The following is a 22,710-nucleotide window of genomic DNA, read 5'->3' on the forward strand; positions in this document are numbered from 1 at the left end:
ATACAGTTAATTAATAACAGTTAATAATTCTAAGAGAGAGGACATTTCCTCCAGCCCTGCCTCTCCTTTCCAGGTCACAGGTGAAAGCTGGTCCTTTGTATCTATGTGCTATGGTGCTGTTGCTCCTATTCTCTCCCTCTCTCATAGCCTCCCATAGCCTGCCAGCAGTTTCCCTGGGGTAGGCACGCTCTGAGCAGCCTTCTACGGGGGCAGGGGGGGGGACGACGACGACTGTGCCTTAATGGCACAATTGAACTGCTAATGAGTGATGACATATCTCCTTTGAGTGACGACATATCAGCTGACGAGACAACTTTATTTAAAAAGTTCAATATCCTTTTCCAAATGATGTAACAGTTCCAACAGTTAATTGCTCTCCCCTTCAAATCCACACAGCTCATATCTTCTGTGGTACAGTGGATTAGAAAGTCCCTCCACTGAATAGTGATGAGGTATATTTTTAATGTTAGCAATTCTTGTAGCAGGAAGAAACAATCGTTTTTCTCCCCCAGAAGATTTGGGATCATGGAGCTGCTCTCTCTGAGCCCTGGAATGGACTCTACCGTGAGACACACTCTAGTTTTCTTTCGAAGCCCCTTGCACTCACATATGATGCCATTCCTCGTGGGGGTGATACTCAGTGCTATTCAGACAGCCTGCACAAGGCCTATGCACTACCCAAAATGGGACTTGGGTAATGCACAGGCATGTGATGGCTCTATGCACAGAGTGAATTCCACTGTCAGAAAATATACTTGATGGCAGCCTTAGGCCTAGGACCATAATCTGCACTAACCCACTAAGAACCTCCCCTTCCAGTGGCTTCCCCACTACTTCCTTTCTGCCCTACAGCTGGAGGAGTGTTAACTGGCCACTTCATCTTGAATGGTCCCTTGAAATATGTGTTAACTGCAGCAGACAGGGGTGGCGAGTTGTATGGGCCCGTGGTGCCCATGCTCCACCAACACAAGAGCATGAGGGGCCCGGCTCCACCAAAGTTCGGGGCTGGGTTTCTCCCCCAACTCCGCCTGCTGCCCCTGCAGGACTGCCCTGGAACGTCCCCCCCAGCCACCTCTGCATGATTTAAAAGGGGCTGGGGCCCCCGCCGTCACCACTGGCAGTGCAGCAGGGCTAAGGCAGCTTCCTGCCTGCCCGCTTTGCTTCTGGAAGCAGCTGGCACATACCTGTGGCCCCGGGGGGGGGGTTGTCTCTGTGTGCTGCCCCCGCCCCTAGCACCGACTCTGCCAACTACAGCCAATGAAAGCTGTGGGGGCAGTGCCTGCAGGCAATGGCGTGTAGTGACCTCTCTTCCCCCCTCCGCCCTCCCGCCTAGGAGCTGCTGCCAGAGGGAGTTTTGGGAACTTCTGGGAACTGCCCAAGGTAAGCGCCACACCTGAACCCCCTGCCTCAGCCCAGAGCCTGCACCCAAACTCCCTCCCAGGGTCCCACCTCCACCCCCCTTCTCCAGCCCAGAGCCCACCCCCCCCGCACACAAACTCCTTCTCAAAGGCCACACCCCACACCCCAACCCCTGGCCCCAGCCCAGAGTCCACCCCGCCGCACCCAAACTCCCTCCCAAAGCCTGCCCGCCCACACTTCAACTCCCTGCCCCACCCCAGAGCCCACACCCAGAGCCTTAGGCAGGTGTGTGTGTGGGGGGAGAGACTTGGACCCATTCTGGGCACCACCAAAAATTATACAAACCTGCCGCCCCTGCCAACAGAAGTTGGTCCAATAAAAGTTATTACCTCACTCACTTTGTCTCTGTAATATCCTGGGGTCACATGGTTGCAACAACACTATGTACATCACGGAGGAGCATTTTTATAAAGACAGTTAAATGCAAAAATATCAGTCCAATGCAATTTGAGATGGCCCAGATTTTAAGTCTCCGTTTCTCTTATTTAATATTGTATTGATTTTGTTGTACGCAGGTAAAATAAAGAGTAAAAACAATTACATACACACAAAGAAAAATGGACACAACATATGACGGGAATTGCATTTTTCCCAAGCATTCAAACAATGAAATATTTGAGAACAAGTGAATTGACATGGATATAAAATCAAAAGTATTTAAAGCTGTACAAACTAGCTTTATGTCTTGGATAAAATATGCTGACACTTAGCTGAAGAGTCACAAGCACAGGAGTATGAACACTGCCCTGCAGTTCTCTGGCAGAGACCTATGTTAGATAATGCAGGTGGGATGAAGCCTTCTTCACATCAGTGATGATATCACCAATTACCTACTGTGCTGACCTCAGGGTTCCCCGCCATGCGTCACAATGAGGTTATTTGCATTCAGCAGCAGAAGTCTGTGAGTGGGTGGCGGAAGCAGCAGCAGAACTGTTATTATCACAGAAGCTATCAGTACTTAGAAACACTCATCCCTCTTCAGATGCTACTCCCCCTGTCTCTTTCCCTCACTTCCTGATAATGCTGCACACTCCCCATGCTGCATGCATCAGTGTTTCTATTCACTATTGTCTCCTGGGTTATGGAATCAAAATATACTCTGGGAATCTCTCATCAGTTCTGTACTTACCAGTACACATTAACTTTGTAGAGGTCTGAATCATAGGGGACACATTTTGTGGTTCTTTAGTGAGCAAAACTCTTACTGCAGTCCATTACGTTTTGCTCAGATAAGGACAAAAGAGGATGGTACATAGAAACCAGAGACGGAAAAGACCTCTTCGGACACATCAGGCCTGATTTACACTCACACTGCAAATTCCATTGAATCCAGTCCAGATTTACACCTTAAAACGAGGATCAGACTGAGCTATTCCAGCCATTCTACTCCAGGAGGAGGGAACAGTTAAAGATTGCACTCTCCGATCTGTTCTCCTGTGTTTATTTATCCACATATTGTTTTAGAGTGCTCATCATCACAGTATCTTCGCACCTTACAAATATAAATGGATTTAGTTTTATGACACCCCCTTGAGGGAAGTATTCAGTGGTGGTTAAAAAAAAAAGAAAAGGGTAAACTAACCTAAAGTCAACTTCAGATTCCTCAAATGAGAAGATAAATTCCATAGTCCCCAACTGAGAAGTGGGTAACCTCAGTTTGCCTGAGTTCAGCTTGACTACACTACTGAAAGTATTATTACTCCAGTTTAGACATAGGGAAACTAAAATGTACAGAGGTTAAAGCCCAAAAATTTATAAGCTGGCACTGACTTTGGGTGCCCAATTTGAGTTGCTTTGGAACTGATTTTTCAAAGGTGCTGATCACTTGTAACTTCTGTTTATTTTGGTTGAGTCTGCCTACCTTATTCATACTGAGTAGCACTTTAATCCACAAATATTCCTGTTGACCTCAATGGGGACGACTCAAGAAATGAGGTGGTACTCAGTGTGACTGATATTATCAGAATCTGGTCCTGTGTTGAAGCTATTGGTCCTAAGCACTATTAAAGAGCAAAGCCTCTGTGTCTGTCCACCCAGAATCCATAAGCGCTTTTGGCCTTACAACCTTACCAGAAGTAATACTCAGTGAATGTCTGTAGAAAAGCTGAGAGTAGAACCCAGACTACCTGACTCCCATGCCATTGCTATCCTTTGTACAGATATTTATACCTGTGCAGAGAGGGTTTAAAGTGCTACCAGATCAGAATGGTTGTGTCTTATATACACTTGGCATAGGTGTAAATGACACACAAGGTACAAAATAGAGGAGAATCAGGCCCAAGATCTGGCTTCCTCTCATGCTAGGCTTGTTCCCATAGTATATTCCTCAGTTTGGAATAATTCCCTCTGGTATATTCTCCAGGGAACAATGGTTCACTGTTATATTTTCCAGCTAGGATTGCTCCTTATGACACAGAACATAATCTGTGATCTGTGGATCAGCAGTTGTCCACAAAGCACTTATGCCACAGGCTAATTGGTCATATGATGCTGGTTCTCCTCCATATTACCAGGTGCAAAAGTATACTAACAGAAAATAAAATGCATTAAATGCTTTCCTCATATTTCTTTGACATATAAACCCTAGCTGTATGTAGGAAATTTACAAAAGGAAGTAAAATAGGAGGAGATGTGAGTCAGTATTACAGCTGGCCAACATTTTTTGAATTGTTTATTGAAATTATCTTTTTTTAAAAAGCCATTTTTTCTGAACAATAACTGGCATTGTAGCAATTACTTTTTTCATTATTATAAATTTGCCTTTTGAAAAGAGACTTTTTAATCCAATTTTTTTTATCTAAAACATTCTTGAAAATGTTGTCAAACTATTTCCTTTCCCAGAAACCCCGTTTTTGATCAACTAAACAATTTGATTTCAATTTTTTATTACAAATGTCTTGCAAGGATTGTTTTAAAGGAAAAATGAGTCAATTTCAAACCGTTTGGAACAAAACCCGAAGAGAAGAACAATTAAATTTACACAAAGTGTATTCAATAGAATCATAAAACTTGAAGAGACCTCGAGAGGTCATCTTGGCCAGTCCCCTGCATGCCTGTTGATTTTTTTTGGCAAGCTCTCTGCATGGCACAGTGTCTCTGGTGAGATAGCAAAGCTAGAGAACCCCTGCAGGATGGTGAACCTGCGAGGCACCTGAGTTACCTTTTCAAGGCAGGAACAGGAGCTTGGCTTGCACGTCGCTGGATGCAAGCCGCAGATACTGGCCCCTTCGGGTGCATGCTGCTGCAGTGTCACCGGTCACAGACCTCAGTCGGGTTTATTTATTTCGAAACGTGACTATAAATTCTCCTTAACAAAACCCCGACTGGAAAAACGGGAAGAATCTAACTATCCCCTTCCCCAGAAAAGAAACCTAACGCAAAACAAAAACACAGGCTTTGGTTCCACTGGGGCTCGAACCCAGGACCTTCTGCGTGTAAAGCAGACGTGATAACCACTACACTATGGAACCGCCACATGACGAACGTCTGCCATCGCCATCCTTATGCAGGACGCTACCGCACGCCTCCCGCCCACCCCGTGAGAACGAGCGGCTGCTGGCCCCGGCGGCTCCAGGCCCCCAGCGCGTGGCGCTTCCGGGGAGCAGCCGCAGGAGCCTCAGCGCGCGCAGGGCGGCCCCTGTGCAGAGCGTGTGCCGCCCCCTTCCCCCGGCGGCTGCTGCCCGCAGGCCTGGGAGCGCGCGGCTTGCTCCAGGCCGGCCCGTGCCGCTCCTAGATCAGGAACCGGCCAGGCATGGAACTAGTGGCACCGGGTAGGTTGTTGGGAAGGAGACGCCTGCCCCCAAGCCACAGGTGCAAGCAGCGAGCGGCTCCCTGCTCTGGCGGCCAGCACAGAGCATGTGCAGAAGGATGTGGTTGAGTTTCTGAGTGGAACAGAAACTCTCCGGTTCATGCCTGTAATTTACTTTAGGTCTGGGTAGAGCACAACAGGAATAGACACGGGGTTTTAATTTCTTCTCCCCTGCAGCATCTAAAAGGTGAGTGTGTGGGGCAAGATGATTGGAGTTTCTTAGGCGATTGGCCCAGGGATGTGAACCAGAAGGTTCAAGGAAAAAAGAAAATATCAGGCAAGATATTTTGTAGTAATCATTTAGTACCCACAGCGTGCTCCAGGTGCAGAGACTGACTCTTCCTGCTCCAAGGAGCATACAGTCTGAAATGACAATAATCTTACTACAGCTTGCACTTAGATAAAACTCTTCATCCAAGGATCTCTGTAAACGCATTTAAAAAGATGGCTGTGGCTATCTCTGGGTTTATAGATGAGGAAACTGAGGCCCACAGAAGTGTAATGGCTGCCTCAAGCCAGTGGCTGAACAAAAATAAATGTCTATTTAGTATTTAGAACGTTTGCAATTCAAATGGAATTTCTGGCAACCAAAGGGGTCATGTCCATACTGGGTACTGTGCTGGCTGTTTTAGCTATAGCTGTTTTTCAACATGGTTCTGGTCTGGAATCTGCCCAACAGGGTAGGTGTTATTTTCTGAGAGTCATGTTGGAGTCAGTCCCCAAATTACTTAGTACATTTAGCGCTGTTTTGTAATGTGGTTCAAAGACCAAACTCCCTTTTATCCATGCTGATCAGGGAAAGTAGTAGACCCCTGTGAGACATATTTTTCACAGGCAATGAAATGCTTTTCTTGAACACACTTTTTTTGGGGAACATGGGGAACACTTGATCCTCCAACCATTTTATGAAACTATAATATAATTACCTACATTATTGGGACAGCATGAGTAGCAGGATGAAACTCCCCTATTCACACTAACCAAGGAGATGGTTGTTGACCTGGGTTGTAGCACTATTGTATTTAAACACGAATAATTTAGCTCAGTTCTCTAGTACGAACAAAGCCACAGTAGTATTGTGCATGAGTGCTGAGGGTCCTGCAAAGAGTTACATGTGACATTAATTGTAATGGAAGTCAACAAGATTTCTCACCTGCATAGAAGTTCAGCATGTGTATGACTCTTTGTAGCATTGAGGGCCTATGTTGTTTATACCTCAGTGCAGATTTTCATGATGTGTCTGAAGGAGCAGTTAAGAAGCATTTAACATTTTTAATTAACACATTTTAATGTTTTAATAATTTTTTCAGCCCTGGACTATAAAGGCTTTGAAGGGGCAGTAACAGTAAGTAGGTGGGTGAGGGAATCAAACTTTGTCTTTTTAAAAATGACACTGTCGGGACTGACAACTTTGTTTTTATTTGAAGCCATAGTTGTGTATATCGTGCCTGTCTCCTGCTTTGCTTAGTTGCTCTATTCTTGAGAACAAGAAGAGAGCACATTCTTAAATTGATATATTTCATTTCAATACCCAGAATGCTGACAGAACGTTTTAAGGGCAGGATGAGCATAGTGAGATGCATACATGCCCCTGCTGTTTCTGGGGAGTGTGGCTGTGTGGATTTGTTAAAAATCAGTTATGGGAGAGTATTAATGCAATAATATATTGTAGCTTTTTTTAACCACTTTTTTCACTGGGAGAAAAACAGCAGTGATATATTTTCTTTGGCGTAGAAGGTAGTTTTTTTTAAAAAGGATAATAAGGAAATGGAATTTGTTGCTCTTATATAGTGCCCCTTTAAGAAGTTGTGAGATAGTCCGGAATGGATCCAAAGTAGTGGTTATTATGATATACCCTAACAATAATTATGTAGTATGTATTAGTGTTTGAATTTGCGAGCATTAAGAAAACAAACCAAAGACATTTGCTTTCTAAAATCTGCATAAAAATATTAAGCATTTTCCTTGAAATGACAGAAGAAAAAAAATGTAAAGAGAAGCCTAAAACTGTTCTTTAACCCTCCCCATTTTGCCTCTTGTTCTAGCACATCAGATCTGCCATACCAAGGACACTGGTGCTTGGGTACGTAAAGGATAAGTTATTGCCTTAACTGTGAGGCATTTGTTTTTTAACTAAATCGTTACTTTAACTTTAATGTGGGTGTGTTTTCAGTGAACACAAACAATACTTGAAAGACAGACAAGAGCTTTGGAGGTGCCATTTTCTTACAGTGTAGCACTGAGGATATGTGTTCTGTCAGGAGAGGGCTCTCAGTGCTCACTTTGATGAGTTGCTCATTCCCTATAGTTCCTGATGCTCTCCTTACCCAACTAACTGTTCCTGATCTTTATGGTATAACATATGTTTGGGTAGGTACCGTGAAACACACTCTGTAGGTATTCTGAAATACACTTTGCAACATTGCACCCTTGGAACATTTTTTTAGTGCTAGTTAACACATCTCAGTAAGAACATGATCCTGTAAACATTTGTATGTGCAGGGGCTTCTTCCCATAGTATATGGGCTTGAGCTGCAGCCCTATGTGATGGGCCTCCGGCCTTGGCCCCAGACCCCATCAAGTCTAAGCCAGTCCTGGCAACCCCATTAAAACAGGGGCGAGACCCACTTTGGGGTCCCAACCCACAGTTTGAGAACCGCTGCTTTAGGATTAACTCTCATAATGGTACCTTCAGTACCTTAAAAATACTTAAAAAAAATATTCATTAGTTCCTGGAGGCCTCAGTAGGGATGAAGGATTGTTTCTCTTACCCCCACCCCGAACAGTTTACAATCTAAATAGACAAAACAGACAAAAGTTGGGAGGGGAAACTGAGGCACAAAGACAGTTGAAGTGACTTGCCTGTGGTCACATGGGAGATGAATGGGTGAGGTGGGACCAGAATCCACATCTCTGACTTCCAGTCCAGTGTACTGTCTAATGCATTATACTACCTTGTCATACATTCAAGGAAAAGGTACTTAAATAGGATTAGACTTAAAATAAGATTCAGTGGTATCTTAAGAGGGGAAACATCAAAGTACTGAAATAAATATTTTCCGAGAGGCTTTTAACATGGGACCCTTTGAAGATATCTCCTCGCCATGTTTTATTTTATTTATTTTTTGTTTTTTGGTTACCAAATGTGGTACCAAATTTAAGGCAGAGGAAATCTGAGTTTAATGTACTGGGGAGGCATGTACTCAATGTCTGTGTGTGGGTAGGTCTGTATGTGGGTGTTTGAACTTCAACATTAGTTTAATTGGTCTCTTTTTAGTTTCCATTTTTAAAAACTTGAATGCAAATTGCTATGTTTGGTATTATCTTGGCAGTGCCACGTGATTTTCAGACTTTGATGGATTTCATCTTTCTAGTGTAAGTTTACACTGAAAAGTCAGAGGAATATTTGATTTTTTCTTTAGATTATTATCACAATTGTACGTACTTTTCAAGTGAAGAGGGAGTTTATATTAGAGATATGAATGAGTATCTACCGTCTCCCTCAGTAGCTGGTTTTGAAAGTGAATTATTGGGTAAAATTATTGTTAGATCTCTTAATCTCTCTAAAAGCTACATCTTTTCAAGATACAAAAAGCACCAAGTACCTAAGAAACCTATTATGGGACATTATAAGTAAAGTGGGTGTTTCAGAGTTACAAAATTGTACCTTTGGGTCTCTGTCTGTAGTTTGGAGATAACGTTTTGCTTTTTTACTGAAGACATTCTGATGGCTTACATGTTTTGGCCCAGTTTCTTTCCAATTTAAAAGCCGAACACCCTTGTGACTGAATGCACTCCTGTATTCACATCCATAAGAACTTAAGAACAGCCATACTAGGTGAGACCAAAGGTCCATCTAGCCCAGTATCCTGTCTTCCAGCAGTGGCCAATGCCAGGTGTTTCAGAGGGAATGAACAGAACAGGTAATCATTAAGTGATCCATTCCCAGCTTCTGGCAAACAGAGGCTAGGGTCACCATCCCTGCCTATCCTGGCTAATAGCTACTGATGGACCTATCTTCCATAAAATGATATAGGGGTTTGGTTTGGTTTGTTTTTAAACCCTGTTACAGTCTTGACCTTCACAGCATCCTCTGGCAAAGAGTTTCCCACGTTGACTGTGCATTGTGTGAAGAAATACTTCCATTTGTTTGTTTTAAACCTGCTGCCTATTAAAAATAAAATCAGAGGTTTTTGTTTCATTGGGGCATGAACCCAGGACTCTGCATGTAAAGCAGATGTGACAACCACTACATCCTACACACCGTTGTAACAATCTTTGTACAAAATGTTAGTTTTTAGATGATACCTCAAAAGGCACAACTCACTGGTCAATAACATGATGAAATGTATGTAGCATGATTATATGTAAAGTTATAAACATAAGCTGAAATTAGGTCTGAAATGTGTTTTACCAGACATGTCTGGGTAAACCAGTTTCTCAGAGACAAGCTGATCATGGAATAATAGAATATCAGGGTTGGAAGGGACCTCAGGAGGTCATCTAGTCCAACCCCCTGCTCAAAGCAGGACCAATCACCAACTAAATCATCGCAGCCCAGGCTTTGTCAAGCCTGACCTTAAAAACCTCTAAGGATGGAGATTCCACCACCTCCCTAGGTAACCCATTCCAGTGCTTCACCACTCTCCTAGAGCAAATTTTTTTCCTAATATCCAACCTATACCTCCCCCACTGCAACTTGAAGCCATTACTCCTCATTCTGTCATCTTCTGTCACTGAGAACAATCTAGATCCATTCTCTTTGGAACCCCCTTTCAGGTAGTTGAAAGCAGCTATCAAATCCCCCCTCATCCTTCTGCAGACTAAATAATCCCAGTTCCCTCAGCCTCACATCGTAAATCTTGTGCTCCAGCCTCCTAATCATTTTTGTTGCCCTTCACTGGACTCTTTCCATTTTTTCCACATCCTTTTGATGCTTGTAGCCTGATGTCTTCAAAGCTGATGGCAATCACCTGTCAAATGGCCATTCTTTGGGAAGCAAGAAGGGCAGGAACAAACTGATCTGCATTTTAGCAAACAGCATGGAACTTCTTTTACCACCAGCCTCCTTGTCTACATCCTCACAGCAGAAATTAACTTTATCTAGGGATAATCCTCAGGAAAATGGATTTCAAGGGAGGACAACTATAAAGGGATAAGCAAAAATAACCCTAGGTATCTCTTCCTATCTCTCTCTTTCTCTTTCTCTCTCCTCTCTTTTTCACCTAAGACAACAAAGGAAGCAGCCATTTGACTCTGGGAGAGATCCTGCCCTGAAATTTGGTCAGCCCTGTTGCTGGGAGAATGTGGTAAGAATTTTATCTTGAACCAAGTCTAGTTAGTTAAGCTTTAGCACTAGAAATAGTTTTATCTTTATTTCTCTTGTAATCATTTCTGATTTTAATGCCTTGTACTTGTACTCACTTAAAATCTCTCTCTGTAGTTAAATAAACTTGTTTTATTCTTTAATCAAAACGAATCTGGTGTTGTGCTTAAACTTGGCTGTGTGGTAACTCCATTTAAAGGAGCAAACTGTTGGACATTGACCCCTTACAGGGGCAATGGACCTAAAATATCTGAACTGTCTGGGAAAGGGCTGGACAGTGCAGAACACACATTTTGAAGGAAAATCTGGGACTGGGAGTGTGTTGGGGTCATCCTGCAAGTGGTAACCAAGGGGTGGAAGCCAGAGTGTGATTGGAGTGTGCTGGCAAGGGCTGCAGCTATACACAGACACTCAGGGGATATGACATTCTGGGGTGCAATCTGGACTAGTGAGGACCGCAAGCAGGACATGCAGGTCCGCTCTTCCCTTCTTGTTTTTTTTCCCTTTTATTGTGTGATTGGATGGCCTCCAAGTGTGCACTGTTAAAAATAATTATTTTCTGAGTTTTGTGGCAAAATGGGATAAGAGGAGGAAGAACTTGTTCAGAGCTCTGAAGGAGCGGATTCTCTCTGACTTGTGGTCATAGTCCATCCCTGAAAAATATCAGTTAAATCACTTTGTAACTGGAGCTTCTCAGAAATAAGCCTGTAACTAAATTTTACTTATGTTGGTGACATTCATGCATGGTAATCTGTTTAAGAACTTAGTTTCGAAACACTATGTGGAACAAAAAAATGTACATTCATGATGACAGCATGTATGTCATATTTCAGGTGGATGCAATTGTAAGAGATTACCTAACCTTTGCACTAGCAGCATTTATTGATGATCATGTTACACCAACTCTCTCATTTCAGATATAGGTTGTTGCCTACTAGCTGTTTCAAGAATAAGCTCTCAGTATAATTCCTTTCAGTGCTTTAATGGTGCACAGTGTACCTTATGTTCAGCAAAAGAGTATATGCCTCCTCCTCCTCATGGAAGTTCTGTGTTCTTCCTGCCATGCGTAAAAGGGGAAGCCACTTCGTTAGGTCATAACTTATGTCACGGGACTGGAACATAGAGGGGGTTAACTTGGAAACTGCATTCACTTCTGTTTCCTCAAGTTGCATGGTATCATGATCCTGTTTGGTTATTGGAGAGGTGGCGCAGACCATTCCCTTTATCAAATTCCCACTGAGGCTAGTCACACCAAATCACTAAGAGAACAAGAACTTTTATAAATATTACTCGTGGAGGGATTCTGTGTGACTGTGCTCCTGCAGAAAATGCCCTTCCCCTCTGCAGAATTCCTGTGCTTCCCTGCAGAAAATGGCCGTGAACCAAAGGGAAGCCGTGGGGGGGGGGGGAGGATGACCTTGGGTGCATTTGGGGGGGGGAGGGGATTGCCCCCTCAAAACAGAGGTGAGGCATGGGGAGCACATGGGGTTACATGCCGCTGCCCCCCACCATTTCTGCAAGGGCAATGCTGCCCAGCTGAAGGAGGCTGCCTCTCAGCTCCACTGACTCTGCAGCTGAACACGGCCTCCTGGGTACCCTAGTGCCAGTCGTTCTCCCCTTCTGTGTGCTGGGATCCTTCCTTTTTTCTGTGCAACAGTAAGTCCCTGCGGTGGAGCTGGCAAGGAGGGGGTAGGGAAATGAGGGAAGGGGGCCACGGGGGTGAAGAGGCAGTGGGGAAGGAAGGGGGTGGAACAGGGTAGAGGGAGGGGAATGTGTGAATCAGGGGAATGGAGAAGAAAAGGGAATAGCGGAATTGTGCGGGGAAGCGGGAGCCTGGCATGCGGCATTCCCTTGGCAGCAGCCGGGGCTCCCCTATCAAGCAGGCACATTGAACCCTCACCCTGACAAGCCCTACACCTGGACCCCTCCAATGAGCCCCCAACACTCAGACCCCCACCCCCACTGATCCCCAAGCAGCTGCACCTGGGCCCCCCAATCCATCATACCCCACTCCCCCTGCACCCAGAGCCCCCCATACCCAGACACCCCCCGCTGAGCCCCAACCACCTTCACATGGATCCCCTGCAGAGTCCCATTGCCCTTTCACCCAGCACCCCACAATGAGCCCCTGTGCATCCAGATCTCCCAATGAGCTGCCTGCACCCAGATTGTCCCACACAGAAACCTCTCACCCCACACCTGGATTCCCCCTATACTAAACTCTTCCACACTTGGATCCTGATGGGCTGAGCCTGCCCACCCACACCTGGTGCACATAATGCAGAGGGGCAAGGCCCTGGTGTGTTTCTGGGGTAGGCCCAACCCTTGTACTATGTCAAGGTCAGGTGCAGCCCACGGCTGGCTTTAGGAACTGCAGGGTGGTCTGGGTCTTCGGCGGCACTTCAGGGCCGGGTCCTTCACTCACTCCGGGTCTTCCACGCACTGAAGGACCCGCCGCCGAAGACCTGGACCGCTGCCGGGTGAGTAAAAATTAAAAAGTTAGGCACTCTACTTTAGGGCGCAGGGCCCTCGTAGGCGTGGTGCCCGATTTAGGGGAATCGGCCTAACATTTGCCCTGGTGCAGCCTCACTGCCAAGTCCCTGTATCCAAGGAGGTGGGTGCTTCAGGGTGATCTCCCACCTCATGCAGCAGTGGTCTGTACTCCCCACTGCCATGCTGGAACTACACTTATTAATAAATACAATTTGCATAATTTAAAAATATTGTGTGCATAATTTTTAATGTTTTGGCACAGAATTTTTAATATTTTGGCACAGAATTTCCACAGGAATAGAATAGAAAGTGAACACACAATGGAGGTTTGTATCCTATGGAAGCTAACAATTAAGGATTCGATCCCACTCCCATTGAAATCAAAGGAAACCTGTCTAAAGACTTCAGTGAAAGTTGGACTAAGCCCTATATCTTCTTATTTTGAAATATTAAAAATTGCTCACATGCATGAATATATCACGTAGAGTAAATATTTGATAAATAACATATACCACCAAAGTGTAGTGAAAAGAAGTTGTAATGTATTTTTATTTGCATGTATTTTGGAACAGAATGATCATACATAAAGGATTAGATACTGTAACTCTGAGGGAAAGTGTATACTGTCAAAAAAAATTAAAACTTTTTAGGATGACATAAAATCATCTCAGGATGTGTCTGTGTTTATTTATTACCCAAACTTTATTATGACAGGGACAGTAACATAAAACAGATTTAGAAAATAGACAGGTGTGCATAGGACATGAGAAAAGCCGCAAAAAATCAGCTCAGTAAATTAAGATGTAAACTAATAAATTTACGATATAATTTGCTTCAGTGTTCTGCCACAAAATAATTTTACACTTTAAAAATATATCCATTCTACCACTAGGATTTCACTTTACATTGTAGGATCTTGTACATAGGTCTCAAGCAGGGCTGTCCTTAGGCATATGCAAAATATGCAGTTGCATCGGGCACCACGAAATTTGCCGCATCAAGTTGCCCCAAATTTCACGGTGTCCTACGCAGCTGCATGCTTGGTATGTGGCAGGACCATCAGCCAGCCCCATGCCCGAGCTGGCTCTCCTGTGCTTTCCTAGGGGGGTCTGGGGCAGGGGACAACTCCCCCTGCCCCGCCTCTTGCTGCCCCCACCTCAGCCCCATTTTCCACTCCTTCTCCGAAGCCCCCTCCCCCAGCGATGGATGCAGTCCAGGGAATTAGTAGGGGGGCTTGTTGCTGGCAGCAGGGGTCAGGCCTACCCCCATATTCACTGGTGGTGGAAGGAAGCAGAGCAATCCAGTCCGCTCCACTCCTCTGGCTTCCCGCTGTGTTGCTCTGTTTCCTGCCACCAGTGGGGGGGAGGAGGGAGACCCCTTCCCCAAAGCCCCCTCCCCCAGCTGGGGTGGGGGGAGCAGAGCAGGCTGGGACTGAGTTGTTCCACTTCCTGCTGCCGGTGCCAGGCTGCCTGCTACTCTCCCAGGCTGTTCTGGGCCTGTGGGGGGCCCCCAAAGCAGTCCCCCCACAGCTCCTGCCTCTGCAGCTCCACAGGCCTTGAGCACAGCACAGATCCTCCGTGATGGGGAGCAGGTGTTCAGGCTGCGTAGAGCACCGTAATTCATAGGGACGGGGCTGGTCTCAAGAGGTGGCTTGTTACAGTGTACAAGAAACTTCCTGAGGAGAAAATACCAAGGGAAGTAGTGGATTCTCCATCCTCAGATCAAGACTGGTTGCCTTTCTGGAAAAACAAATTATTGGGCTCAATACAGGGATAACTAGATGAAATACTATGGCCTATGTCATATAGGAGGTCAGACTAGATCAGGGATCGGCAACCTTTGGCATGCAGCTTGCCAGGGTAAGCACCCTGGCAGGCCGGGCTGGTTTGTTTACCTGCCACGTCCACAGGTTCGACCGATCGCAGCTCCCAGTGGCCGCAGTTTGCTGCTCCAGGCCAATGGGGATGGCAGGAAGCAGCAGCCTATACATCCCTCAGCTCGTGCCACTTCCAGCAGCCCCCATTGGCCTGGGACAGTGAACTGCATCCAGTGGGAGCCATGATCGGCTGAACCTGCGGATGTGGCAGGTAAACAAACTGGCCCAGCCCACCTGGGGGCTTACCCTGGCAAGCCGCATGCCAAAGGTTGCCGATCCCTGGACTAGATGATCTAGTGGTCCCTTCTGGCCTTAAACTCTGTGAATCTACAGGTTGGCTAAAATACTAAATTAACTGATTTAGGCACATTTTGATGTATAAACTTAGTTTAATTTAGAGTTTTGGGGCTGATCGTGTATTCCTTTTTCAGACAAAAGTTTTGCTGAAATCAAAGGGAGTTTTGAGAGTCAGGAAGGAGATCAAGATTGAGCTCAGTAAAGCCATGGCTTTAAGAAAGACAGAATTTATTTTATTTTTTTAGACTTGGGGGAAAAACAGCCCTGTGAGAAATTTTAAGTAGGCAGAATGTTGCTATCCAAATAGAAATTTGTTTAAGACCTTGGGTTTGAACACTGCTATTCTTAGGGAAAAGTGTCATATAGGTCTTTAATGACCACAAGTGGCCAGGACCTTGGTTTCGTATCTCATCTGAAAAGATTTTAATGGTGTTTTTTGTAAAATCTTTAGAAGTTTTTTCTACCATTTGATTCCCTTTAAAAAAATAAATAAATTAAGAGTTTAGATTCCTGAGCAGTGGCATGACCAAATTGTGGGTATTGGGAAAGGTGCGGTTGATGATCATTTTTCTTACCCCAGGATAGTGAGGAAGTATTCTACATACCTTGCTTTACCCTGTGGGACTAGATGAGAGCTTCGAGAGGGGTTGGGTGAAGTTTTTGTCCCGAGGGTCGCATCTGGGTATGGAAAATGTATGGCTTGCCAATAAATTGGGTGTTGGAGTGAGGGTTCTGGCTAGGTGTGTGGGCTCTGGGGTGAGGCTGAGGATGCGGGGTTGGAGGTGCAGAAGGGTGCTCCAGGCTGGGACCGAGGGGGTTGGGGAGGGGGGGGCATTGCGTGGTGCAGGGGGTTGGGGCATGGGAGGGGGTCAGCAGTGTAGGCTTTGGGGGGTGCTTACCTCAAGAAGCTCCCAGAAGCAGCAGCATGTTCCCCCTCCAGCTCCTATGTGGAGGCACAGCCAGGCAACTCTGTGCACTGCCATGTCCGCAGGCACCACCTCTGTAGCTCCCATTGGCCATGGTTCCCAGCCAATAGGAGCTGCAGGGGTGGCACTTGAGGCGGGGGCAGCATGTGGAGCCTCGTGGCTGCCCCTGTGCATAGGAGCAGAAGCGGGGACATGGTGCTGCTTCTGGGAGCCAGAGCAGGGCAAGCCCTGGACCCCCCTCCCTGGCCTGAGGGCCAGATTAAAACATCTGGAGGGCTGGATGCGGCCCCTGGGCCATAGTTTGCCCATCCTTGCCCTAGAGTTATAAAGTTTGTTAATAGGTCTGGGTATGTGTGGATTAGGCTCATTAGCCCAGAGCCTGTATTAAATTGTGCTTGGACACTCCGCCGTCAGAGATGTGATATTCACTGAGTAATATTTACACCCTGCTTTTAGCAGCATGTAAAGCTCTGATGTCCTTATCCGTGACACCATGCTATGGTTAAACAAAAGCAGAATAATTTTCAATTCATAAAGAATCATGGCGTGCAAATTGCATTGTGCTTAGGATCTGAATTAGCTCCCACAGAAGAAGCATTTCTAGACCATGTTCCAAATCATGTGTAACATACCACAAGGGAGAGCAGAATACAGATCTTTGAGCCTAATTCAGTCTTCAGTTACTCCAAATTTATTCCAGTGTAACTTCACTGGATTTACATCAATGTACATGTAAGTCAGATCATGGCCTACACAGGAAAACCTGTGCGGGGCCAAGAAACCTGCAGAGTTTCCTCTGAATTCCTTATTCAGAACAGAGAAGAGGGTTGGACACCCTTCTCTGGAGGCAGCAGGGGATTTGGCCTCCTGAAATCCTGGCAGACCTTGAGGATCTACCGAATGCAGTGTGCTCCCTCCTAACCTCCTACAATTTTCTAGGCTGAAAGGGCTTCTTTTGGTGCAGCTGTTTCTGGAATCTCCCAGCATACCTTCCCACACTCTTTAAAGGTGGATTTTTGCAGCCAAGATTTGCTCAGCTCAGGAGTTAATAAACCTGAGGCTGTTAAAAAAGCCTCAGCTTGTAGTAAGTTCATGTAGAATCGGGGATGGTGTGTCCTACCATGCCCCCCTTGCCCCACATATGAATCTCTAACCCTGTGGAGTACCTGACTCCCCACTCTCTGCCTGGGTTGGGGAAACCATGCACTGGTCCTCTCTAAGCAGTGCATGTATTTAGCTTACTGAATGTATTTAGTTTATAGGCATTTCTATGAAGTTCCTCAGCATAGTCATTGAGTGTCTCACAATAACAAAGTAGAATTGTTTTCTAAAATATTCCAGCACTGACTGACAGACACAGTGCTATATTCCTAAAGGCAGTTAGCAGTCTCTCTCTCCAGCTGGGATCCTACATTGGAGGACCTAAGCTCCCTGTTATATTTTGTGTACTAGTGCTGCTCAGAGGCAAATTGTTGTTTCATAGTCACTGTGCAATGGCTGTTCTTGAAAGTGATCATGTGACTTCAGATTTGCAGCAGATAATTTCGGCACATCCTTTCTCTGCTTGAGATTCAGGGAGCATAGTGACATATAGCTCCAGCAACAGCATCAGACAGTTTAGCTCTGTGTCTGCAGCCCTGTGATCCCACAATAAGCTGGAAGATGGAAAGCAGCTCTTTGGGTTATTGTATTCATTTTTGAAGCGGGGCTTAAAAGATTTCCTCACAGGAAGCTGTGTAAGTTGAAAGGAGGGCACCAGAATTGCAGTGTATGAGCCTCAGAGCCCTAAAGAGAACCAGAGTACCTGTTCTTCAGATCTGCACCCCTGTCATATCGTCTAGTTCCAAAAAGAGACTGCTTTTTTATTCTCCTAAAGACACTTTTGTGGAAGCCGTCTGCGTTGCTGCAGCAGAAGAAAACAGGTAATTTCTTTGCGGGGGAGGGGTTAAAATCACTTTTAATTCACTTTTAAGAAAAGCAAATTAACTGCATCAGAGCTTTGTGCAGTGAATGACAGGATGTGTATGGTAATATAGATTATTTTGCTTACTGCTGTGATAAAAATCAGAATGGTTCACCTTAAAAAGTTTAACGTTGATTGGACCAGCTATCCAGAAGTTCTGAGTAGATGAGAAGAGAGTGCTTTGTGATCTGACGTTTTGGAATATATTACACTTAGTATTTTTGCTAACAAAAATACTATACTTTCCATGATCCAGAGGAATTTGGAGTTAACTGTATTGGCTTTCAGATAGCTTACTACGTTTGTTCCCTACTGATTCGTGGCATGGTCTTTCAGAGGCATCACCCTTAGCAATGCACAGAAATAGTTTGGTCACTTCAATACTGACCCTAGCTTCCTGTCCCTAAATAGGCTCAAGAAATTAACTGTTTGTTACATGCAATATTTATTTTATTTATAGTGTATTGAAACAGAAAGTATTTGATTTCTTCCATTCACATATATAGTCACTGCAAATTACTTAAATAGAGATGCTAATCATGCCTTGTGTAGTAGGCCTTATCAGATAAAGAATCAGTAGATAAACAACGTATTGCTCTTCATAAGCTATTGTTTACATCCTCTTCTTAACTTAGAAGTTGTTATCTTTCTCAGGTACATCACTGTTGATTTTAAGGATGTAATCTTATGAGGTTCTGAGCACCTTCAACTTCCATTAAACCAAAGGGAATTTGAGTGTGTTTAACAACATGCAGCCATAAATGACTTATTGCAGGTTTTCTTCAATCTTGATTATAGATAGGGCCCTACCAAATTCAAGACCATGAAAAACATGCCACGGACTGGGAAATCTGGTCTCCCTCTGTAAAATCTGTATACAATGTTTCTCAAATTGGCTGCCCTGACCCAAAAGGGAGTTTCAGGGGGTGGTATTGCCACCCTTACTTCTGTGCTGCCTTCAGAGCTGGGCAGTCAGAGAGCAGCAGCTGTTGGCCGGGCACCCAGCTCTGAAGGCAGCACTCCACCAGCAGCAGCACAGAAGTAAGGGTGGCAGTACCATACCACCCTCACTCCTGCGCTGCTACCTTCAGAGCTGGGCATCCAAAGAGTGGCGGCAGCTGACTGAGGGCCCAGCTCTGCAGGCAGCGCTGCCTCCAGCAGCAACACAGAAATAAGAGTAGCAGTACCACAACCCCCCCTACAATAACCTTGTGACCACCCCCCCAAATCCTTTTGGGTCAGGACCCCTACAATTACAACACCATGAAATTTCAGATTTAAATAGCTGCAATCATGAAATTTACAATTTTGAAAATCCTATGACTGTGAAATTGATAAAAATGGACCATGAATTGGGTAGGGCCCTAATTATAGCATTCTTCTCTTAAACTATGGCAATATGTTTCGGTTTCTCCAAGGGCAATAGCATCTATAGTGGACACATGAGAGGTTTCCCTTATGAATATCCCATCACCCAGTGCATATTCTTAACTATTTTTAAAAGTCCTGTTTGAAAAATGTTAAATGCTTTTTAAAATTACTTGTTCATAACAAGTGGGTTACATGCATAAAATGTGCAAGAGATGGGTCCTGGAGCCTGAAGTTTGGATCCAGATGCTCCTGAAGTTCACAATTGGTCTAATTCCAGGTTTTGGCACTGCATACCACTAGACGAATCTTAGCCACTGACTAGTATAGTGGATGCAAATGCTATACAAAACAATTAAAAAAAGTAGTGTTTCAGAGCCAGAAGGCTTAATCATAGTTACACAGAAAAAACAGTAAATTAACGCTGTGCAACACAAATGATTATAGTGATAGTTTTCTTTCAGTGAACCACTAGGATTTCATTTTATTCCAATTGTAAAGAAAAATTAATGAAATTGCTCCTAATTTCACCACGTCTATCCCACCAGGCTTTGGGAAATATTACTTAGTAGTATAGTTTGATAATAAACAATATGTCCATAAACAATATCATTCTGCAAGGGTCTCAACAAAAGGTGTTGTACTGCACGGAAGTGGTCAAATGCCACAGTGTTGGACGTGGTATAATTTCCTTGATAAACAGGTATTTTTCAGGGGTTAAGGTACAACAGTGATGAGGGCCATATACTGTAAGTATCTAGACAGATATCATCCTTAATCTCCATTGTCTTATTTAGCCTCTCTTAGAACAGATTTCAGGAAAGGTTTCCAGATGTTATAAATGTTATCCTATCAAGATCAAGCCTCTCATTTATGTGTACATAATTCCATGGAAGAAACTTTAACTGAAGTAGTCTTCCACAAGCACTGATGGAATGTTTAATAAATCAAAATATAAGCAGTGAGAGGTGCCAAAGCCAGACCTCTAATGAGAAATGTACACCCTCAAATGCGCCTAGAAAATCCATCTCCCTCTCATAATTCATCAAACCACAAATATTTTTCTAACAAATGTTACTGAAGGACATCATAAATGCCCTGTAATAGAAATACAGATAGGAATGGGAGAGGGAGAATAGAGAACTTGCACAATGGGAAATGCCCACTGAAACAACCTGCAGGGGAAGTGCAATGTAGCATAAATTCAGCTACATCCCAGCAGGGATCCTGTCCTGAGAAAAACTAATACAACTCTTCAATCTTCATTTATGAAAACGATGAAGAAGCAGAAGGAACACACAGGGCAACAGTGATAGGCAGTGCTTAATTTGTAATGAAGGCTGCTCAGGCTCAAGCAATTAGTGCTGGGGCTGGCGCAATTTTTTTTAATTTTCATAACTGACACATCAAGCCCTGAGGTGCCGTGACTACGAACTGCCAAGCTCTGGCAAAAATTAAGCCCTGGTGATAGGGGAAGAATGAGAGGTAAGAGGCTAGTGCCTTTCATTTATATGGCCATTGGATCCTCAGGCCTGCTCTGTCTTATATCTGACAGCCCTTGGGCTCATCGGCTTGTAGCATAACTAATATAGTGCTGTGAATATATGCTGTGTTTTACAAAACAGGTGCATTCCCTGCCCTAAAAGCCTTGCCATCTAATTTCATTAAAAGTCAAACATGAGTTTTCAAATGCTTCCACCAATTTTGGTGTATACACTACAACAGTGTATGCCAGTTACCAACCAGCCGCCACAAAGCAAACTGCATTTATTCTTAGGGTAAAACAATTACAGAGACAACATAAAAAACAATAAAATAACCAATTTGCATGTTAGATGCTTACTAGAGGCCACACTAACTCCAACGTAGGACTTCGGTAGGTGTCAGTCTTTCCACATCCCGACTGGACAGTTCAGCTGTTACACTCTAGGCCTGGGGTCTATAAAGAATCTCCAGGCTCTGGGAATAGGTAATCACCAGTCAGTGGCCCTTTCCTCAGGGCGAAGCTTGAAACGTCTGGGGTTCTGCATAACTTTGCATTAACTGCTCCCCAGAGATTGCAGTACCTGCTTACCCTTATTGTCCCAAAACTTGTTCTGTCGTCTGCCTTATGGAAGCATGTTTTCTTTAAAAACAGCAGCTAGGATGCTAACTACCCCGTGTCCTGCTTTTTCATATGATTTACTGGTATCCTAGAAACTTCTTTGGAAACACCAGGAAAGCCCTAGTTTTTCACTTCATCAATCAAATTGTTAGGGGTTTTTTTTTGTTTGTTTGTTTTTTTTTTGTTTAAGACACATTGCTACACTGGGTAATATTTGCTCAGTATTTATCAGGAGTAAACAGTCCAGTGGAACTCCTTTTCTGTTCTAAATAGGTTGCTACTTCATCACCTTGGTATCTGAGCACCTACCAGCGGCCTGTAAAGTGTTGTGACTAATGTGTCATATGTGGCTTGTTCTCTGTCATTTTTACCCCTGGGGGATTAACTATATGGACAGTGTTGGTAAGATTTTTTGTTTTGGGTTGTTTTTTTAATATACTCAGTGCTCTGTGGTTATTAGAGAAGGCAGATCAAGTGCCAGGTGCACTTCTTCAGAGTGGAAGGTGGTAAGGTTTGTGACAATCCTTAGTTCCTAAGGGAGCTCGCTCCCAGACTGGTTTCAGAGAAAGCTGTCTCCTGTACAAACAAACTTTACTCATATTGTAGAGTGTTCCATTGTGCCAGAGGAGGGGAGTTGTTGACCAGTCTTCATTTTGGAACATTAAGTGATCTTCTAGATACTCAGACCATTGAGCATCTTGAAAATAAGGATCGAAACCTTGATCTTGACTTGATATTCGATGGGAATCCACAGTAGAGAATGGAGCACAGATTAGATGTGCTCATGGTAGCCTTTGTTGCTGAGAAGTGCTGCAGTGTTCTGTATTAGCTGGGGTTTTGTAAGTGATGAAGGATTCATTCCCTGGAATATTGCACTGTGTAGTTTAGTCAAGAGGAGTGTACATGAGTTCACCAGGGCTCGATCTTCTCCAGGGCAGTGGGGAGCCACACCGGCTCACTACACACCGATGGTTCCAGAGGATTAGTCCGGCCGGGGGGGGTCTCCCTCGGTAGCCCGTGCTGTAGCCAGCCAAAATGCGGTTAGTCTGGCCCTGGCTCAGGTGGGGCAACAAATGCTGAGTCAAGGTGCTCAGGCCCTTCAGGCAGGGCTGAGAAGTAACAATAGTTAT

The 22,710-nt window shown here is 44.6% G+C and overlaps 2 protein-coding genes and 1 non-coding gene across 9 annotated transcripts in view; 1 reads left to right on the top strand and 2 right to left on the bottom strand.

Annotated features, from left to right (window-relative positions):
• Nucleotides 1-4,829, bottom strand: part of RS1 (retinoschisin 1) — a 40,575-nt gene extending 35,746 nt beyond the window's left edge. The window contains exon 1 of the mRNA XM_030552051.1: nt 4,580-4,829. The gene's annotated coding sequence lies outside the window, so the exon portion shown is untranslated. The remainder of the gene's footprint in view (nt 1-4,579) is intronic.
• TRNAV-UAC lies at nt 4,817-4,889 on the bottom strand. Its single transcript has one exon. It is a non-coding gene; the product is annotated as a tRNA-Val (tRNA).
• Nucleotides 4,890-5,106: 217 nt separating this feature from the next.
• The window catches only part of PPEF1 (protein phosphatase with EF-hand domain 1), a 64,444-nt gene continuing 46,840 nt past the window's right edge, over nt 5,107-22,710 (top strand). The window contains exons 1-4 of one of the 7 annotated variants that reach the window (XM_030574198.1): nt 5,107-5,414; nt 6,538-6,572; nt 7,273-7,310; nt 10,458-10,536. The gene's annotated coding sequence lies outside the window, so the exon portion shown is untranslated. Of the gene's footprint in view, nt 7,311-10,457; nt 10,537-17,748; nt 18,068-22,710 lie in introns of those variants that run through there. The other 6 variants (XM_030574196.1, XM_030574194.1, XM_030574200.1 and 3 more) reach the window with 6 other exon arrangements.

Source organism: Gopherus evgoodei, chromosome 1 (genome assembly GCF_007399415.2).
Source record: "Gopherus evgoodei ecotype Sinaloan lineage chromosome 1, rGopEvg1_v1.p, whole genome shotgun sequence".
Lineage (NCBI taxonomy): Eukaryota > Metazoa > Chordata > Testudines > Testudinidae > Gopherus > Gopherus evgoodei.